The sequence below is a fragment of the Marmota flaviventris genome, chromosome 5 (genome assembly GCF_047511675.1).
Source record: "Marmota flaviventris isolate mMarFla1 chromosome 5, mMarFla1.hap1, whole genome shotgun sequence".
NCBI classification, from domain to species: domain Eukaryota; kingdom Metazoa; phylum Chordata; class Mammalia; order Rodentia; family Sciuridae; genus Marmota; species Marmota flaviventris.
The window spans coordinates 137,086,211-137,109,030 of NC_092502.1; positions in this window are offsets into that span (position 1 = coordinate 137,086,211).

The following is a 22,820-nucleotide window of genomic DNA, read 5'->3' on the forward strand; positions in this document are numbered from 1 at the left end:
CAATAATAACATAAAATAAGGAATCATGGTTTACATATGAGCTGTCTCATATCTAAATATACTATATTGGTGCAGGAAAGCTCAGAAGTGAAATTATTAGACTATGAGATTTGCAACTTAATCAGTGGATTGATCCATTTGATAAATCAATAATTTCAATGAATCACTAGGTTGAAATTCTTGGCAGGTATCATGTGGTTGAAAGAAGTAGGTCATTAGGGGTGTGCCTTGGGGATTATATGTATATTGTCCCTGGATCCTCCTCTTTCTTTACTTCCTGGCTATCATGAACTGAACAACTTTCCTCCACTTGGTCCTTCTGTCATGATGTTCTGCCTCTTCTGTCATGATGTTCCCTCTTTAGACCCACAGCAATGGAGACAGATAACCATGGACTGAAACTATGCACCCCAAATAAACTTTTACTTCTATAGGTTGCTCTTGTCAGGTATTATTGTCATAGAGAAAGAAAGCTGACTAATGCACAAGGTAGCATATTATTAACATAAATTTAATTTTCATGGCTCTGGAGAGAGACAAGTTCAAGATTAAGACATAGCAGTGCCTGCTGTCTAATCCATAGATGGAGCATGCTCTCTGTGTCCTCACTTAGTGGAAAGGGCCCCCAAGCTCCCTTGGTCCTGTCCTTGAAGAACACTGATTCCCTTCATAAAAGTAAGAAGTAGAGTTAAAATCCAATTGCCCAAATTCTGCACTTTCTGAAGAAGACTTGTCTTCAGTCTGGTTCTTGGATAGTGTTTAGAAAATAACTTCTAACTCCTTTCAATAATTTTCCAGGTACAGGTTTCTTTCTCTTTCTCTCTCCCTGCTCCTCCCTAATCTCTTTCCCTCCCTAATGTCAGAGGAAAGAGGATTACTTTCTTCCTCATTTTAGGCAAATTTATCTGTCTTTGAGTACATACTCACCATAGGAATGAAGTTATTCAGACTTTAGGGGTGGTACCAGAGTTCTCAGAAATGACTATCTCCCAAATTAACAAGTGAATTAAAACTCCAACAGAACTCACATGGAATATAGGCTTAGAATCACCTCTTTAAAACCCTCCCTGTTCTTGGTGATGTCACAGCCTTTGGGACAGGAGTAGTGTCTTTGTCTTTCTCCTTTGTTAACAAAGCAATAAAACTTCTTTTCCCTTTTACTCAAAAAAAAAAAAAAAAGAAAAAAGAAAGAAAGAAAGAAAAGGAAAGGAAATCTGTCAGTTATGGTTGTTCTATACCAATGGCTATATTTAGTCTGTTTTATAGGTCTGACAATCTGAGAGATTTTTTTTTTAACCTGTTTCAACAAATAAGTTTATATAAACAATGTGATTCATGGGGAACACCTATTTTTTTTTTCTTTTGGGGTGGGGAAGATCTAAAGTCTTGAGTGTCTGGGGTGACTAACTTTGATGCCACATATATTATGTAACTATCACTCAATAAAATCTCTGTCCAGTGATATTTGAAAGATCTTCCCTTGATGGTAACACTTCACATTTGCTGTCAAAAGCTGTCCTCTATAAATCCACTGGGAAGGGACATCTGTGTTTAATTCATTTAAGATACTGGAGCAAAATATACTAGACGAGGTCATTTATAAATAAAATAATTTTATTACTGACTATGCTGGAGGCTGGGAAGTCCAAGAAGAATATGCTGAAAAATTTAGTATATCATGTATACTTGTTCTTCATGGGGCTTTGTATGTGTGGAAGAAGGGATGAATAGGCTCTGTTAAGCCTCCTTTATAATTAAAAAAAATCACATTTATGAGAGCAAAGTCTTTATGACCAAATCACCTCCTAAAGCTTTCACCTCTTAATATTATCACTTTGGAGAGTTAGGTTTCAATGTATGTGTTTCGGGAAGACACAAACACTCAGACCACAGCAGGCTGGAAGATTGCTTCTTAGTCTCACCTGGTCTACACCATATGAGCCTTTTTCCTTTGCTGATTAAATTCATATCATTTTACTATACTAAACATTAACCATGAGTATAATATTTTTTTTCTGAGTCTTTCTAATCTTAAGTAATACCAATTACTGTTCAAACAGACACACACACACCACAAACACACAGAGTTATACATAATTACAGGTAGGTACATATAGGAATATAGAAAAGACCTGCATGTCCCATTTTCCCCCTTGGCTTCAGTTGATAACACAGGGTGAGGTTTCTTGCTATTTCTTGGTTGAAATGGAAGTCATGCAGCTCCAAAAGCCATCAATGATAATCCCCCTTAGTAGAAATGAAATGTTTGGCTAATGCCTTTTCCCCTTACTATCTCCCACATCTACACACTGATGCAAGACAGTGGGGAGAGGACTTGGTATCACCTGATAAGAAAAAAAAAAAAAAAAGCCTATCTATTCTTCAGCTCTGTACTCAGTTTTCTTTTGTACCTCCCCAGTGCAAGGGTGTTAAGTTCACTGAGCCTGGCAATGTTGGAAACTCTAGGTTTCCCTATATGTTTTCAATAGTGTGGAAAAATGAGGACAACAATCTTTCTCTGTTGGATTTGTATATACTTGAGTGGTTTTAGGCTGCCTTTTCTTGTTCCTTTGGCTAGAGACAAGACTTCTGTCGGAGTATGTTTTTGCCTGTATTCACGGGGTTTGGCACTCTTCTACTGCAGCTTTTTAGCTTGAAGTCTGAAGTGTATGAACAAAAAAAGACAACCAAAGAAAACCTACAGCTATGTACCCTTGTGCTTGAGGTCTCCGGAATGTCTGATTTTTTGTGTGTATGCGTGTGTATATGTGTGTGTGTGTGTGTGTGTGTGTGTGTGTGTGTGTCTGTCTGTTTTTGTTCATGTTTTTTTTTTTTTTTTTTTTTTTTCATATTTCAGGATCTTTTAAAGCAAATTTTATATACTATTTCAGGGTTTTTTTTTGTATTTAATAAGAAGTGTAGGGAAAAATCAAGTGTGTATCAACTTTTCAGATGTGCAAGTGATAAAATTCCATTTTACATATAAAACATACCCTGCAGCCTTCCAGTCAACTTATTATTTATAATAGCTACTATACAGTTGTCATTATTTTTCTAACTACTAATAATATAGCCTATATATGAAGTCTGTTTTATTCAACTGTCAATTCTTCATGCCTCTTTTCCACTTAACTAATTGCACAGAGAATTTTATACCCAACAAGGAAATGGTGACAGCAACCACTGTTACCTTGTTCTGAATCTTAGGAGGAAAGTGTTCAATTCCTCACCATTATGTATGATGCTAGGTGTAGGTTTTTGTTAATTTCTTTAACTGTATTTGTTGTTGACTCCAATTATTAGATTGATGGGCTTTCATTATATTTCTACCTTCTGTCAATTTCAGTTGTGAATGGATGGTGACTTTTATCAATAACTTTTCTGAATTCCTAAGATACTCTCATATAATTATAATAATAAGTTACTATTATTATTAGTTAATCTGAATACAGAGCAAAGCACATTGATTTTTATTACCTAAATTATTAAGTTAAAAATGTCAATCCTATTGATCTCAAATTTCAATGAGTTTTGAAAAATGATCTGCCAATGTAAACACTACTACAACGAAGAAATAAGACTCTAACATTACTTCATAAAACTCTTTTGCAGTTAACATTTTGCACATATTTACCTGATCTTTATATTTCCATCAATTCTGCCTTTTCTAGAAGTGTGCAATATTGAATTAAGCAATATATTGCCTTTTGTGAATCATTTCTTTTTCTTAAAATTAGGTTAAATAATATAATGTTTCACCTGAGTTATTGAGTGTATTTGTACTGTGTTCATTTTTATTGCTGAAGAGTCAATTATTTAGTAAACAATCTTACATATTTTTTGTCTGCTCACTTTTTTATGGACATATGGTTTATATTTTTGGATATTAAGAAAAAAACTGCTGGGCTGGGGATGTGGCTCAAGTGGTAAGGCACTTGCCTGGCATGCACAGGGCACTGGGTTCGAGCCTCAGCACCACATAAAAGTAAAATAAAGATTTTGTGTCCACTGAAAACTAGAAAATAAATGTTAAAAAATTCTCTCTCTCTCCCTCTCTCTCTCTCTCTCTCTCTCTCTCTCTCTTTAAAAAAAGGAAAAAAAAAAAAAACCTGTTATATAAATTTGAAAGTGTAAGGGTAAAAGAAATTGAAGTTAAAGCGTAAAAGTTAAAGGGTAAAAGACCGGGTGTTGTAAAGTTTCTAAGCTGCAAGGTCTGAGTTAAAATGTAAAGGATTAGGTATTGTTAGGTATCTATGCTACCTGCAAAACCTGAAATTTCTGTAGCTGTTGAGACAATGCTTGGAACTGCCCAGTAAATATTTCCCCTGACTATTGGTTGTTTAATAAGGGCTTTGTGTGGTCGCACGTAGGCATTGCAGGGCCTGGACCAATCAGTTTAAATGTAACCCCCTCCTTAGGAATGACCTATCACTCCAGCCTGACCTGTTCCCGCCAATGAATGAACCAATCATGTTTAGGAGTTGTTATTCAATTTTCCTGCGCCTCATGATGATTTGTTCTGATGTATACAAGGCCCTCCGCCCTCCCCAAAAAGTGTACTTAAGCAGTGCTCAGCCCCTGCTCGGGGCTCTGGGCTGCTTTCCCTTCTTGAGTGGGCACGGAGCCCCAGCATGCTGGTTCAATAAATCCCCCTTCTGCCAATTGCATGAGTGGTCACTTGGTGGTCTCTTTCTCCAACATTTCGCGGGATCCTTACAAAAGAAGTCTTTGTTTTGCATCCTTTTATTTTTCTTGGGTAAATAGTTGAGTCAAATTATTAAGTCACAGGGTAGGCATATGTGTAACCTAATTAAGAAAAAAAAAAAAACTGTCAAACTGTTTTCCAAATGGTTATGCAAGTTTACATTCTCAGCTGCAGTGTAAACCAGAGTTCAAGCTTTTCCTTCTCCATGTTAACACTTGATATTGCTACATGTTAAATTTAAGCCATATGACTATGTCTGTAGTTGTTATAAACAGAGTTCTAATTTACATTTTCTTCATGAATGAACAAACTCAATACATTTTTTATAGGCATTAAATAAACATTCACCTATTTTCTTTCCTGGAACTATGTGTTCAAATCGCTTACTAGATTTTAGAGGAGTATTCGTGTAAAAAAGTGAACAAACAAAAAATATGTAAGATTTTTTCCTATACTCAGATAATTGACTCTTCAGCAATAAAAATGAACACAGTACAAATACATTCAATAACTAAGGTGAAACATTATTATTTAACCTAATTTTCAGAAAAAGAAATGATTCAAAAAAGGTACTATATTGTTTAACTCAATATTGCACACTTCTAGAACAAGCAGAATTAATGAAAATATAAAGATCAGGTAAATATGTGTAAAATGTTAACTGCAAAAGAGTTTTATGAAGAAATGTGAAAGTCTTATTTCTTCATTGTAGTAATGTTTATATACTACTTAGGTGTAAGAAAATACACATTGCATATCCTAGAAATAATTCTCTTTGTATTGTGTATTGTGAATGCATTCTCCCAGTAAAGGGGTTATTTATACACTTTATTAATGATTTTTAATTTTTATGAAAAACAAATTACTCATTTTTATTTGATTTTGTGTTATGTCTGAGAATCTTTTTTTTTAATTCAAGAAACAAGGGCTCATTCATTTTTTTTCCCCAAAACACTTAACTTTAGTGCTTACATTATATTGAGAATGTTAGGTTAATTAATGTTCATAATATGAGGACATTTGTTTAATCTTTGAGGTTTATAATCCCAGAATAAGAAAATAATATACATAAAGTAAATTATTTAGACCTTTAGAACATTTCACAATAGCATATATTAGGAAAGTTACTATGATAACTAGAAGACTTATGTGAATATATAGAAAACCTCTTAATTTCCTAGTTTAGCTAGAAATGCAGTTAATATACTGAATTCTTCAGTAATAAAAATAGCTGATTTTTTATAACTTACTTTTTTTAATCACCTGTGCAAGCACTATTAAAAAATTTAATCTTTTATGTCAACTTTAATTAAAAATAACAAAATAAGAAAATAAATAGAAATGTGACATGACAAATATCTTCAAGTCATTCAAAATATGGATATAGCACAAGACTCTTGTCTCCTACATTAGTCAATACCATACCACATTGTACTGAGGGTCATTGTGTAATGTTGGTTGGCACAGAATATATTTAAAATACAGCCTTAAGATTATTTCAATATATTTTTAAACAAATTAAACATTTAGCAAACTTTGAATTAGAGTGTTTTAAATCCTCACTTACAATCATGAGACCTTCCATATTTTCTTTAAAAGGACTTAATGATAAATTATTAAGGAGAAAAACAAAGAATCTGTTTGAATTTTTGTTGTTCTTGCTGTTCTGCATAATTGAAACAAATCTCTTTAATTCCTCAAAAAAGAGTCCATCATTGTGGGAATCATATTATAAAAATAGGATAATTCTTCTATAAATGTAAATTCTTTATTTTTTAAATCATCTTTTCTACAACTTGATACTTATTTTCATCAAAAAAGGAAAAGAAAAAAATAGAAAAAGGAACATATATTTTAAAGGTAAAATAATAAATAATGAAATTTATTTCAGTGGTTTTGAAGTATCTTTAGATCAGCATCTTTAGCATCATCACCAGGATATATGCTAAAAATGCAAATTCTTAGGCACCACCCAATACCCATTGTAACAGAAAATCTGGAGGGAGGCTCCAAGAAACTGTTTTCACAAGTGTTTGATATCTACTTCAGTTTGCAAACTACTAGCCTATATGTTGAATAAATTGGCCATTTATGAGTAATATGAAACAAATATCTATTTATAGGAGCAGATCATAAAAATACTTGATTGTTTCCTATACTCAAATCACTTAGTAAGTTATGTAAAATTTGTGTTTATAGTTCATTGTATTTATAATATACAATTGTATTCATTCCTCTGTGAACTGCAGATCATTTTCATTTTCCCATCTATGCATAGCTGAAGTACTCAGTACTCTGGCTTTGCCTTCTGTTTTAATTTACCTCTATTAATTATTGGACATTTCTTCCCACACCACTTTTATAATATTTTACTATTCAATGTGCTAGTATATTCTTCAAATCTTCATGGATTCTTCAGGACAAGTTATCTTTCAGTTGTCAGTTTGTCAGTTTCTAAGACTTTAGGCCTTATCTTTCTTGCCCTCTCTCTCAAGTTGGATTGCACTGCTTTTAAAGGAGAGACAGGTGCTGGTAACACACCTGCCTAGGGCTGCTGTCATTTCCTTCACCTGAAAATGATAGCATCCCAAATTTTAAAGAGTTCAAGATTTTGCCTTCCTTCTGTACATTTTCAATCAAATAAATATATTTAGAAGCTTAAGAAGATTTCTTTATGAAAACTTTAAACAGCCAAAGATAGAACTGGATCTGGATTCAGAATCCTGATTCAAATTCCAACATGGACAATGATTAATTACATGGCCTTAGGGCAGACAATTAACATTTGAGGAACTTAGTTTTTTTCATATGTAAAGTGGAATAATCATTTCTGCCTCTCAAGTTGGTTGTAAGGTTTAAGATAAATTTTGATAAAGCATGCAATTCCAGACATCAGAGCCAGCTCTAGACAGGAATCAAGAAATGTCATTGTGTGTGTTATAATTTTGTGACAAAGGTGGCAAAATTAACAGAAAAACCTTAGGCTGTATCCTCCCGTAGGTATGCATTTTTTTCACACTGTTTACTAAATGATGTGCTATTTTCTCACAAATTCATAGAGTTTGTGATATGAGAATGATATTTCTAGAGGATGACTCAGTATATTGATGTCTAAAAAATATATGAAAATGTCTTTGCAATAAAAATCATCACAATAATTGCGATATACAAATTCCCAAATATAAAGCTGAGAATTGAGGTCACAAAAATAAAGATACATTGGGTATTTACAAAAGAAAAGTTTGCTATTTTCTTTTATCCTTAAAACCGACCAATTTGTGATAGATAGTGTTATTTGCAGATTAGAAAACTGAAGCACATAGATATTAAACAATTTGTCTAAGGAAATAGAGTTAGTAATTGTCAGCCAGTATTTAAATGCTAGCAGATGGTTTCTGGAAACTATTCTTTTATTTAATATTTTGTTTTAATTATAGATGAACACAATACCTTTATTTTATTTGTTGATTTTTATGTGGTGCTGAGGATCGAATCCAGTGCCTCACAATTGTTAGGTGAGCACTTTACCACTGAGTCACAACTCTAGCTCTCTGGAAACTATTCTTAAACTGGGGTGCTTCTCTGCTGCATCTACAAGTGAAATGCACCAAAATTAACAAATTCAGTTATAAAGATCGGTCTGCTGTGCTTCCTAAAGACATAAATTATAAAGTCATTGCTTCACTGCCTTACTACAATCTCCTAAGGACAATTCAGGCAAAATGCAAAGTAAGTACACACCCCAAACCCAACCCCTACCCCAACCAGTCCCCTCAACCTCAGACCAGGGTAGAAACTGTGAGAAGCAGGACCAGAAGGAGATATGATGGGGCAACGTTTTTTTTTTTTTTTTTGGTTTGTTTGTTTGTTTTGTTTTGTTTTCACACTAATTTGTGAGCAGTCATGACAGGATTAAACTATTTTGGTTTTGCAGAAAAGTAAGTGGATTGTGAAACTAGCAGTGCTGAAGTGGCTGTAGACCTTGGTGCCTTTTATTTCTTTTGGGAATGGATGTGGAGTCTATGGCCTATTCTGGCATCTGGACTTTTCTAAACATCGTTATTGAGATAATTTTTAAACTTTGGTTTAGCACTGGAAAAATGATAAAACTTAGGGAACAAGGCCCAGGTTTTTGCTAGACTTTTGGCTCAAGGTAAAGAAGGAAAGGAGATGTGCTGATTTTCTTCCAAACTGTCTAATCCATTTTCTCCGGAAAGGAAAATAGACAAAGAAGTGGGACGACTGCCTTGTCAGGAGCTATAAATGGACTGTTTGGCTGCAGCTTCTTTTTTCAAAATCTCTTAGAAATCTGGTAACAAAACGTAGATAAACCTAAATGAAAAGTATTGTAATGATTTACTATTTTTTTCAAATTTACTTTCTGCCTTAAGTTTTGCTTTCCTTATGTTATATCAACTCTGACACGGATGTCTTTTCTTATGAATATATCGCTACATTAGCACTTCAAGGTCTGTGGCAGAATATAGCCTCATGTTAATTTATGGGTCTGAGCACTCTTTGGAAATTGCTATCATTTCCAAACCTGCTTAAAATGCCTGTGTGACATTTTCCAGGAGAAGACTGACATTGGAATAAGCCTGATTGATTCAGGAAAGGGAATAGATGTGGCATCACATTCCAAACTGGTTTAGAAAATGGAACAGATAATTCAAAATAGTGTAGTATAAAGAATGGGCAACAAAGACTTGAGTCCCACTTTTATATCTACTATTTAACCTGGGAGGCTACATTTTCTATGCAATATCTTTGCAGGTAAGGACATGTAAAAAATTATATTTGTTGTAAATATACAACAAAGAGAGTCTCCTAGCAAGTAATATACCATATCTTAAATTAAAGAAAACTAAATAATGGTAAATCTGTATAGTTCTTATTTATTTGACTTTCTTCCATGAATTTTTCCATCAAGTCTTCCTTATTCACTGATTTTTTTCAATATTCCCATCCCTAAACTTTCAAGACAATGTTTACATATTCTAGATAAATGTTTGCCATTTCGCAGCATCTTTTTTTATAGTTTCTGGTCATTAACATTTGCCTCCTGGACCATCATGCAAGAAAACATGCTCACATATTGCTATAACTATGTCCTCAGGGTCCTTGTATTTAGGCAGCCTTTTAAGATTTACAGCTACGTCCTTTGGCATATGAGGACTTGGCTGGGATTCAGGATGAATTTGCCTTACAACAAAATAGCTTCTGGGCTGTGATAAGATTTCAAAGCATTTTTGTAAGGATTATTTATTTTGTATCATGCATGGCTACAGTCTTATATACTTATACCTGAGACTTTATAATGCTATCTGAAAGAAATAAATCTTTCCATTTATGTCTATTGATGTGACAAAATATATGCCTTATTTTACATGTTTGATATTAAGTAAAATACTAGTTGGAATCCCAATTTGTTTTCACTACTCTTGAATTATGTGGCTTTTTTTTATTATACTCCCAATGAAGAAATGATCTATGAGATTATCAAGTTCTCTGAGGCTTACAGGTTGTCCAATAATTGAGTTCACTTCTGACACCAAGTACCAGAACTTAACATCAGACCATACAGGTTTACAGGCTTAGCTTCAAAGATTGCCTGCAATTAAGTCAGACACAAATAAAAGGCATAAGCTGTCCACATTTCTGTCCAACCAACTACCATTTTAGATGTTCCCATGATTCCTTCCAGTGTTTTATTTTTTGATTACAATCGTTTAGAGAACTCAGGAAAACACTTACTTAATATACCTTAGAAACAGCTGAAAGGAAGAGATTGTTTAGAGCCAAGTATGGAATGGAAATGGGGCACACAGAGTTCCATGCCCTTTCTGGACTGCCACCCTCAGAGCAACCTCTATTCACCACCATGAAAGCTCATTGAATCTCACTGTTCAAGAGTTTCTTTGACCTCCATCTTCTTCCACCCTGCAGGACTTGAATGGGTCCTTCTGATGACCACCTCACTAGCATTAATTCATGTGTGATCTTTCGAAAGGACTCAAGGAGAATAATTTTTAAAAAAAGACATTTCTATCAATCAGAAAATTTTGAAAATTTTAGAAATTTTGTGCTTTTTAAAAATCTACTTCGGTAGCATTCTCACGATTACATATCTTCTACCTTAAGGCCAACTCCAAGGAACTTACTACATTTTGAGTATTTTCTCTCTATATGATTTTATTTATATATTAATAGTAAATGTCAATTTTTTCCGACTTACAAAACCCAAACATTGTTTATTTCATGGTAGAGAATCAAGCATGTTATCAGAAAGATAAGACAAACACTATGAAAGATAATACTTCCAAGAATGCTTTCTTCTTTTCTCTGACTCTGTCTTTGCCTTTCTTTGTCACTCCTCTCTCCCTCTCTTTCTTTTGGAAGTCTGTTCTCATTGTGCTGCACCATTCCCCCCAGACCCCCATTGTTGTTGCTTAGGTCACAGTCCTCAGAATATTATTCTGATGCACTAGTTTCAGGATTAGATCAAAAGATATTTATCCAGTTGAAGTAATCACTAGAACCAAATAATACACCTCACTCTACTGTACTTAACAAAACAGAAAATGACTTATAAGAAGTTTATAGATTGAATTTACAGGAGAAAACCAAGGAGCAGCATGTCCTTTCATTTCCAAATACTCCCAAACACTTTCTGATTTTAGGCTTTGCAATTTCTGAATGCTACTCTAGTTGGAGATTTGCTTTATTCTCTAGAACTTCTTAAAAATGCAAAGTGGCTTGAGATCTTTCTGATACCACAGTGTCCCTTTTGATGCTTATACCTCCTCTTCTTTTTTTGACCATGCTCATAATCAACTATCCTCCTCCTGGTCACATTCCTGAATTTACTGAAAGTGCTACAACATGGATCACAGTCCTTTAGGTCCTACAACTTGTTATCTTAGTGACTTTAGATTCCTGTGTATGACATAGGCAACATCTGGACATTTATCCTACTTCCCTTCCTTTCATTCACTTTCCCTCCATGTTAGCCTTGAACATTTCTGTCAAAAACTGTGAAATTTTCCACCTCTAAAATCACTATTTAAAACAACACAAATTCCATTGAACTTACTCCTTGGCATATGGTTCACTTGCTTTTGCACTATCATTGAAACACTTCTTCAAGTCTCATCAGTGTTTCCAAAGCATTCACCCTCCTGTCTGTCTCTGTTATCATTTTAAAAATATTATTTTATTGTTGCATATTAATTTACATAACAGTATATTTCATTGTGACATGTCTGTAGATGCACATTACATAACTTGGTTATATGACTTCCTGATATCTTTGCTAATCTTTGCCTCTTCCTTCCCACTGTGCCCTTCCATTACCTTAATGATTCCCTCCTATTTTCAGAACATCTTTTACTTTCTTCTTTCCCTGTAGCTTCTACATATGAGAGAAAATATATAATATATGTCTTTTGGTGTCTGGCTTGTTTCCCTTACTTGAAGGTCTACTGTTCCATTCATTGTCCTGCAAATGACATGATTTCATATTTTATGGATGAATAAAAACTCCATTCTGTATATACACCATATTTTTTTGTTCCTTTCATCTTTTGATGGATGTATAGGTTGACTCCTTCACTTGGCTATTGTGAATTGTACTGGCATAAATCTGGGTGTGATTATGTCCCTAAAGTATGCTGATTTTTAATTCTTTAAAGAAACACCAATACCAATGCTCTTCAAATTGTACCATGAAATAGAAACAGAAGGAACATTGCTAAACTCATTCTCTTAAGCCAATATCACCCTCATAGCAAAAATCAGATAAGGATACTTCTAGCAAACAAAATTACATTTCAACATCACACACCATGATCAAATCAGTTTAATTAAAGGGATGCAAGGTTGGTTCAACATACACAAATCAATAAAAGCACAAAAATCAATACACCACATAATATAAGCAAGAACAAATATCACATAATCATCTCAATAGCTGCAGAAAGTCATCAACAAATTCAACATTTCTTTATGATTGAACTCTTCTTGTCTTTCACCACTGACATATCCATGGCTGTGGCTTGGATATATTGGGTTTTCCCAAAGGTTTATGTGTAGTAAATTGGTCTTCAGCCTGAAGAATTTAAGAGACAGTAGAACCATTTTGAAGTGGGACCTAGTGACGATTCCTCAGCCTAATAGGAATATGTCTTTGAAAGGCATTGAAATATTTCTTGTGGAATCTTTGTTAGTTCTTGTGAGGTGATTATTATATAAGCCTATGCCTGATTGTGAGTTGCTCTCAGGTTTAATTTTGAAGATATGACCAATCTTACTACATATAGCCTGCCATCCACACTGAGGCCCTTACCAAAGCCTATACTGTGCTGTCTAGAATGAATGCCAACTTCCAAAACTGTAAGCTATGTAAGCTTATTTATTTTTAATTATTCTGTTTGGAAATTGTGTTACAGTGATAAAAAGTTGACAAATAGATTCACCTTAGCTTATGTACGTTATTTTATGAATTCCTTGGAAATTCCAAGAACCCATTTCCTTCTGCAATCCTCCCTGCCTTTTGGATGACTTTTCCTCCTCTACCAACCCTTAATATTCAATTGACTCTGCTATCTCTCCTTTTCATTGGGTTGATATAAAATTTATTTGCCCATGAGCATTTCTTTTGATTATTGATTCAGACTTTTCTTCTTACCTTTGAATTCATTTGTTCATCTGCCACTTGACATGACAGATTTATAAGACATACGTATCTATATTTTTTAAATATAATCTCATGAATCCTGTGGATATTTCTGTTGTTTTATTGCTTTAAGAATACAAAAATATCTAAAATAAAACTTTCTTGTTTGTATTCTTATATTATCCAAATCAAAATGCTCTAACAAAAAAAAAAAAAAAAACGAAAAAGAAAATTAAAAAAAGAAAAGAATCAGAGCAAAACATAGAACAAAAAAGACTGTAATAAAGATAATTGGCAAATAATAAAACAGGAAAGGTATGTAAAATTATTAATAATATTACATATAATGAAATAATAACCATAACCTCTAAAAATATTTAATGTAAGTGTGCAAAAATTAATTAGAAAAATATAAAAAAGATATAAATATACAAAATACTAAACTTTACTCATAATTACAGAATACATGTAAAACTATATAGAGAGATCATTTACTTCCCATATGTCAAATTGTTTTGTATTAGCAAATATATAATATGTTTTGATGAACCTTGAGAGAAATAGGGACTCTAATAATTGGCACCTAGAACTCAAATTTGTAAAATTGTGCTTTGGGGAATGGGCTACGTTTATACAGTAAAGTTGCACATGAATTTACCTTTCACCCAGCAAATATTTTTCTAGCAATTTGCCTTAATATTTTTCCTTAATTATCATAAACATAAATATCACTGTTTATTCATAGAACTACTGTAAAATATTGCAATGCCCATGTATGAAAAAGTGGTTCTACAACATATGATAGATTTACAAATCGAAGTACCATGCAGCTAGAATCAAGAATGAGGAAGTGATTCCCAGAATGGTCACTAATTTAAAAATAAATTTTAGAAAGTACTTATGCCATGCTCTTTCTCATGTTAGTAGTTCAGAAATAAGGTGTCTGTATTATAATATGTATGCAAAATTTGTTTTTAAAGCACCAAGATGGATAAGATGGATAAATCAGAAATAAAAAATACATCAAAAAAGTTACATTTTGGGGTTGATAAAGAACAGGTATATGGTGTGGGAGGATAGAAATGATGCAGAAATAATAGAAACTGAGGTCACTATGATTCTAAACACTTATATATTTTAAAATTTATTTTAGATGTTGATAGACCTTTATTTGTTTATATGTTGTGCTGTGAATTGAACCTAGTGCCTCATACATGCTAGGCAAGTGCACTATCACTGAGCCCTTGCCCCAGCCCCACTTTTATGTACTTTTGATTGTTGAGATTATGTTAACATTTTATATTCTCATAAATTAAGCAAATAACAAAGGTTTGAAAAAGAATCAAATTAAGTTGAAGAAAAATTTAAAAAATAATTTAATTAGATTTCAAATGAATACCATATGCACACCAAAGAAAGAAGACTAATTACATTAACTTTTCATTATAAATTAACTTTGACAATAGTCATATATATATAAAGGTAAAATAAAAAATAATTATATTAAAATATTTTATCCTTGTTTCAAATTATTTTTATTATAGACATGGCTTTTCATAGGCAAATACTATAACTATCAAACTACATATTCGTTCAGTTTTCTACTTATCCAGTCATATATCATCAAAATTTATTATAAAAGTATATCTTCTATGACTTAGAAAATAAGTAAATATGCTGTAGACAGTGGGAACCAAGTTTTTTACTGTCAAAAACAGAGTTACAAATATGAAAAGTGGGGATTAAAAAATAAAACTATGGAGATGGGTTACAAAAGACTGGGTCAAGTAAAGTGTAGTTCCCAAATAATTTTTAATTAGGACACTTCACTGAGAGGCCTTTTTATGGATATGATAATGTAGGTAATGCCCACCATGCCCCTCAGGAACCTAGGCTAGTGCAGGTGCTGCTTTTCCCATGGCATTTACAAAATTTCTTGGTCTGCACTCTCTCCTGCCACAGGAGCATCCCATAATGGTTCCTTTACTGGTAATCCCCTGACTCAACATGGTGGGGAAATAAAAAGATATTACCTGTTTCCTTCCAAGAAATCTTAAAACAAGCAGTTGTCTCATATACTTCTAATTTCCTTCAGTTTATACATCTTTATTGCTGGACCTGGACTGAAATGCATTTTCAGTTTGAGAATGTAGCAAATGTGATTGGAGTACACCAATGCTACCACACTTTCTGCAATCACCAGACTGTAGATCCAGTTTCAGAGCAGAGCATGTGCAAATTAAAAGATCAAACAAAAATTGGAAGTTGCTTGAAGTAGAAAATGAGTCTTTTCACAGATGTATTTCTAGGTTCTGAATATATTTATCCTTTTCCTCTCTTCAAGGATTGACTAATAAAATCAGATAGATAGATAGATAGACACACACACACACACACACACACACACATGCATTCTAGGGATTGAACCCAGGGGCACTTTACAATGAAGTCCATCTCCAGTCCTTTTTTTTTTTTCTTATTTTGGCAGAATTTTTCTAAGTTGCTGAGGCTGGCCTTGAACTTGTTATTCTCCTGCCTTGGTCTGTGGAGTCCCTGGGATTACAGGTGTGTGCCACCACACCTGGTTCTGATTATATATTTAAATACATAATTAGGAACTGAATCATTAGCTGAAGAATTAGTAAATGAATCAGATAAAGAAAAACATTTTTAAAGTGATTTGCTATGAATATAATTAACTCAAAATAAGAAAATTTAAACTCTTCCAGAAATCCATGGCATGATCTAAAGCAGTTTGTGATAGAAAGAACCAAAGTTAGGTCTTTAAGAATCCTACCGAGAGAGCAATGTTTCTCTACTGAAGTTTGAAATGTTGACTCTTGAGTTTGGCACATTGTTAGTACCAATTATTAGTATTTTTTTTCATGAATAAACTTCTGAGTGAATAGAAAGAAGAAAGGGGGTGTTGGTTTCAGTTATGTAAGGGTTTATGAATTCCCTGTCATTTGAAGACATATCTTACCACAACAAAGACAAAATATATCAACACTTTACCATGATGGACTTACAACTGAGGCAGTAGGTCTAGTGTGAATACTTGGTAATTTTCAGGTAATTTTTATTTAGAATTACTTAGTGGGTAGATCTTCAAAGTTCAGTTTTAGGTTTGGAATAAAAATATTAATGTTTCCTTTAGGTTTCATTTTTTCCCCTTTTTCCTCTCTTTCAGGGATGACCAATAACAATGAAAGAGTAAACTTTATATTCAGATGAAGAACTCTGAAGTCTAAGCTTTCTGGAGATTAAAAAAAAAATGCAAATGAAGGAAAGAATAAGTTGAAAATGTTACAACTATATGAGTGAAATGAGACATAACAATTGTGTCAAGAGTAATTGAGTAAGAAATCTAGAAAGACAGGGAATTGTTGTGAGACAAAAGCAAGACTAAGTTTGTGGTTTTAAGTATGAAGCAATCTGGGATGACAAGGCTGTGAAAAAAGGAGGGCAGAAGGGGTAAAAGGCCACAGTGAGAAGCCAAGTCATCCAGAGTCCATCACATTCCTTAGGGAAGAGATGTCCACATAGATTTATTATTCACACAAGATGATGACAGGGTTTGTGATAGAATGGAACACTGCAAATCATATGCAAATTTATTAATGGATACTACAGAATGAAGGAATTTAAGTTGATTTAAATATATATGTGTATACCTATACATGCAGTTAGAAGGAATAAGTTTTAGTGGTAGACTGCACAAGAGTCTCTATAGTCTACAACAATTTATTATTTGTTTTATAAAGAACTAGAAGAGAGGAGTTCAAAATTTGCTAAAACTGAGAAATGATAAATGTTGAAGAAGGTGGAAATTCTAATTTCCTGATTTTCTCATGATACATTTTACACATATTTCATATTATCTTGCTGTGCTTCACAAATATGTAAATGATTACATTGATTAAAAATGTTAAACACTAAAATACATTTAAAATGGTTAAGTTACTACCACTAGCTCCTAAAGAGGAAGTGTTTGTCTAGAGGACCAGAGATTATGAGATAAAGCAAAAAGAAGAAATACTCTTACAGAAATATGAAATATCCCTATGTTTTAGGTCACCCTAATTGCTATATATGGAATTAAATCTGATATTCATGATTTATAATTATATACAGATTCTTGATTCATAACTTCATACATACCTTGTCATATTTCGTAAAAGTGAGAGTTCAACTGTTGATTAGTAGTATGTCTTTTGGGAACATGTTTTTTTCACGTATCTCTAGGACTCTTTACAACATTTTTTTTTTTTTTTTTTTTTGTAGATGCTTAAATTAACTGACTTAAGGAAGGACTCCTGAGAGCAGCATACTCAGTGTCTGCTCCCTGTTTCTTCTATCCTGTCCCAGAGATCCTTGTTGAAGCTGAAGTATAAGAAGCACTGCTTGAAAGCTCATACAGTTGAACACAGAAGTGCAAGGGAAATAACAACTCCAGAAGCAATCTTCTGATCAGTGAAAGTTGGAAGCTCCCCAACTAAATCTCTTCCCACTCTCCAATGGCAAACAGTCTTGAATTACCATGGGTATAAGAGCATTCCAGAGACAGTTGCCTGGCAGTGAACACTCACTTGCATCTGTGGGAGTTGGACAGCTTAGGAATGATTCGCATCCACACTCTCATTCTCTTACTTACCATTCCCAGCATTGCACTACTTTTTAAAGTACTGGTACATAACCAGTTTGCTTTTCTGCAGAACTTAGGCTGAGAATTTTCTATTTTCCAGTATTTTTGAATATTTAATTTATATATCTTGCCTTATTATGGTGAGATGTTAAGCAAATAATCTGATTTGAAATTTATTTTCCTTTTTTGTAGAAAATGTCATTATACTTTTCTGTATTCTTAACCCCGTCTCCACTTAAAAAAAAAAAAATCAATCACTTTTATCTAAATAGGATGTGTTTTGACTAAAGAAGTCACAGTTTTCTTACCAGAAAACAATTTTTTTTTTTTTTTCAGGGATAACTTAAAGCACAGAAAAGTAAGTTTTAGAAGATCAGTTCAATATATTTAAAACCAAGATGATAATCTCTATGAATCCTTAAGAAAACACAATTGCCCTGAGGATCCCTAATTCCTTTTCCTAGTTACTGAGGTTCAAATTCTCTCAGGCAATTTGTTTCCTCTGATAATCATGCTTTACATATTTGATCGGGAATCAAAGTCTCTCAACCACTCCCTAACAACATCTAGTATATCAACACCTTCATTAATATGCATAAAATAAAAATAAAATGCAAGTTTCCTTCAAAAGAAGTAAACAGAGACAATATTGCCACAGAGGAACAGAGAGTGAACAGATAAAAATTGGTTAGAATTAATGAGGAATTCAGCTTAGTATTAAAGTAAGAAAAATCTAGATGATAACAGAAGAGGATATCTATTACTTTTTAAAGTATGATGTAATAAATCTCACCAAGGTTATGAAATTCAGTTCCATAATTAAACTTAATGAAAGATGCAGCTTAAGACTTTGTTCAAATACACATTTAACTGAATATATTATAAACATCTTTTCATTAATGATTTCCTGATTACATATTCATTAAGGACAAGTAACTAACAGTTACCTGAGAAAAGCAGGATTGAAATAAATATGCATTTCTGTAAACTTCTATATATACATTTTCATATGTAAATATGTATATATTTTAATATACTCACATTATTATTAACTGAATGCTTCTTTTCCTCCAAAATTTGTATGTTGAAATCTTAACTCTCAGGGATCATATAGATATTCTACAACTTATGATGTAATTAGGTTACAATAAACCCATAACAAGTTGAAAATATAAATTTAAAAGGATGCACTTAAATATAACTAATCTTCTGAACACCATAGCTGAGCAACATATAGGAGTATTGATTATTTGTTTTCATGATCATGTGGCTGAATGTATCTACTGTATATACATTTAACAAAGTATATAATGTAAGCCCACATTTGCACTGTGGGCTTTATTTGCTAAAGGAAAATTATATTTCATTTATTTTTTTTCAAGAGAGTCATTTCATTGAACCCGAAAGGAACAATTAAAGTGTTTCTTTTAAAAAAAAAAAAAAATTATCCCAAGTCAATTTATTTCTATTATTTAAGTGATTTTATTTTTGAATGAGTGTAGGCATATCAAGCAGTCACAGTTCATTGAAAGGATTACATATTTTGAATGTCAATTAGATGAGTTGAAAATCCCATAAATAGTGCCTTATACTGTAGGTTCACAGAAATCATTTTTATTTTTAATATTAATGTACCAATATATCTCATGTAAAATATATCTATTGTTCTTTATTCCCTTATTATTTTCTATATAGTCTTTACATATTTTCAAGCTTGTGGCACTTCCTTCATACTTTCCATTTATTTAGTAAGTTTTATAATTGTTGTGACCAAAAGGCATGGCAAGAACAATTTTATAGGAGGAAAAGTTTACTTAGCACTCACAGTTTTAGAAGTCTCAATCCATAGATGGTTGACTCTATTGCTCTGAACCCATAGAACATCATGGCAGAAGAGTATGGTGGAAAAAAGTAGCTCAGGACATGACTGCAGGAAGAAGAGAGAGAAAGAGAGAGATCTCCTGAGCACAACAAAATATAAACCCTAAGGGCATGCCCTTATCAACAAAGCTCTTCCAGCTACACTTAACTGCCTACAGTAACCATCTAGTTGATCCCTATCAGGGGATTAACACACTAATTAGTCTTTCACATGAGCTTTTGGGGGACACCTTATATTTAAACTATAATGTCACCAAAATTTAGATTTGACTTACTTCATTCATTTTTGTTTTGTTCTTGCATAATTTTAGATATTAGTGTTTTTTGCAACATTCAAATCAATTTTATATATTTGTTATATGTAAACTTTAATTATAAAGAAAACAATTTGGAAACCATCTCTGAAGCCAAAGGCACAAATATATAGCTGTAATGACAATGTTATTTTGCTCAATGAATTGAATGCATGGGTGTTGATTAGGTCTAGACCCTTTGAGGAGCTGATGCAGATAAAGAGAGAGGCATCACCATGTACATTGGAAGTATTGCGTCTGCTACTCTTTGCAAACTGACTTGAAGGACTTGGAATGAAAGGATAACTATGTAAGCTTTTTGCAAGATAATAAAAGTAAGAAATCCTTGACTTTGTGTCCTGGGTCTACCAAATGCTAATAGTGTAGTCTTAAAAAAAGTAATTAAAGTTCTCTTTGTCCTTATGTTTCCAATTTGAGGGACAATTTGTTTTATCCAAGGTCTTTGCTAGTTATAGAAATGTCAGGTGAAAACATTAATGATAATTAACATTCATAAATTTAAAATTAATTAAATTATAAGAGTTGAGTTTCTTTTAAGGAAAAAATGACTTCCAGTTACTTTACACATGGTGAAAATAGAGATCAGATTTGTGATTACCTATGATTGCTGCTATAATTTTACTGTGTCCCCCCAAAAATCTTTGTCTTCAAAACTGAATCTAAAACACAACAATATTGGGAGGTGGACTGTTTACTCAAGAATAGGTCAATGCTGCTATAAAATGGATTCTTAGTGTGGGTCTCTCTCCGCTCCTTGTACCAGGAGAAGATCCAAGCTTCATCCCTGCCTTGCTCCACTTTCCACCAACCAAAGATAGAGTAGAAAGACCTGTACCAGATGATGCCACTGCTTTGATCATGAACTTCTCAGTTTTCAGACCAGAATAAATTGCTGTTTCTTATAAATTACTATTTTTCAGCTGTTACATTAATGCAACACATGGACCAAAACAATCATTAAATTTATCAAAGTCTATATTATAGAGTAAATGCCTAGAATATCTAAATAAATTTTCTATGTTCTTCCAAGAGAATTCTCAAGTATTAGCATGTATATAATGAATAGGTGACATAATCACTTTTCTTTCTCTCTCTCTCTTTTTTTTTTTCTAAATTTAATTAGGAATTGAAAAAAAGAAAGAAAGAGTGCTCAATATGTTTAGAAAGAATAGTTTGAATTTCAGCTAAGCCTACAAAGATCAGAAAAAGATCAATAAGAAGAACTGGAAAAATACAGAAATTTAAATGATCCATTAGAAAGATAATGAGATTCTTTTGGATGAAAAATGTGGTTCATGTAGAGTACTGAGCAGATCTAGTTATAAGACTTACGTAAGCTTGTCTTTCTTACAATGATAAAGAGAAGTCTGGATGTAGGGAAATGGAGGCCCCAAAACAGATGAGTGATAGTTTGTATGACAGTTACATTTTTATAATATTTCCCCATTTTTTAAAAAAAATTGCCAAGCATACACAACCATTCAGAATTCTGTTTGGTATGAATCCAAAATTATAGTTACAGCTAGAGAACACTTATACTTTTTTTGAGTAACAAAGAACATGGTAAGTTATTATTTCAACCACTGTAGGACAGATAATTGTATTGAATAATACACTAAAACACTGTAGAAAAATATACTCAGGACTTTTAATCAACTGTGAAGTACATAAGAAAAAACAAAAACTCATGCAATTTAGATATCTTTAGTTTGACTTTCTCTGTCGACTTTCTAACCTCTGCACCTAGGACCTGACCCCTGTACTTTGTTTTCTGGGCTATCTGAATTTAGGATATCAATCAGTTTTATTCAGTGTTCCACACTAACAAAAGACAGATTAGAAGAGGAATTCTAATTTGCCTCAGTCACTCTCCTCCACAGCATTCAATGAAATGATTGCAATATTCATACCAGACAATCGTCTCAAAAAAAAAAAAAAAAAAATACCACCTCTAAATCATAGTAACTGCTATTGTCCCTGCCTTGGCTGGCCTAAGTAGGCAATGCCTTACTTCTGCTCTAGGCCCAGGTGTAGTGTGGGTATGCTGGAACAACTTTTACAAGCTCCCGTTGTCCAGGTCTGGGCACTGCTTCCCAATGCTCTACTCACTGGGGCTCCACTCCCAGCTTGAAATCAGCCATGGAGAGAGCAATGGTGTCAGAGAAACTAACATCTACAAATTATTTTTGTTGTTGTTTGTGGAAAGCCAGTTATTAAAATTATCTGAACACTCCACTGCCTCAAAGACTCTTTACAAACTACCTCCATGAATTTCTTAATTCAATAAGCCACGTTTTATAAAATAATTTGCTTTGTTAAACTTCTCACAAAGTACCCATTTTAATGTGTGTGTGTGTGTGTGTATGTTTGTGTGTATGTGTGTATTTGTTCACTCATTTGTTAGAGAGTCTTAACTAATGTAATAATTATGAGAAATGGCTCCAGGAAATGAATCTTGGAGATAGGATTGCAAGGTTGAATAGTACATACATTGAGAAATCCATCAAGAAAATGGGTTCGAGAGAAGTTGGACACTGGTAATCTGTGAAAAGTTGTGGCATTGAGAGTCTCAGAATGTCACTGGGCTGGAACTGGGGTTGT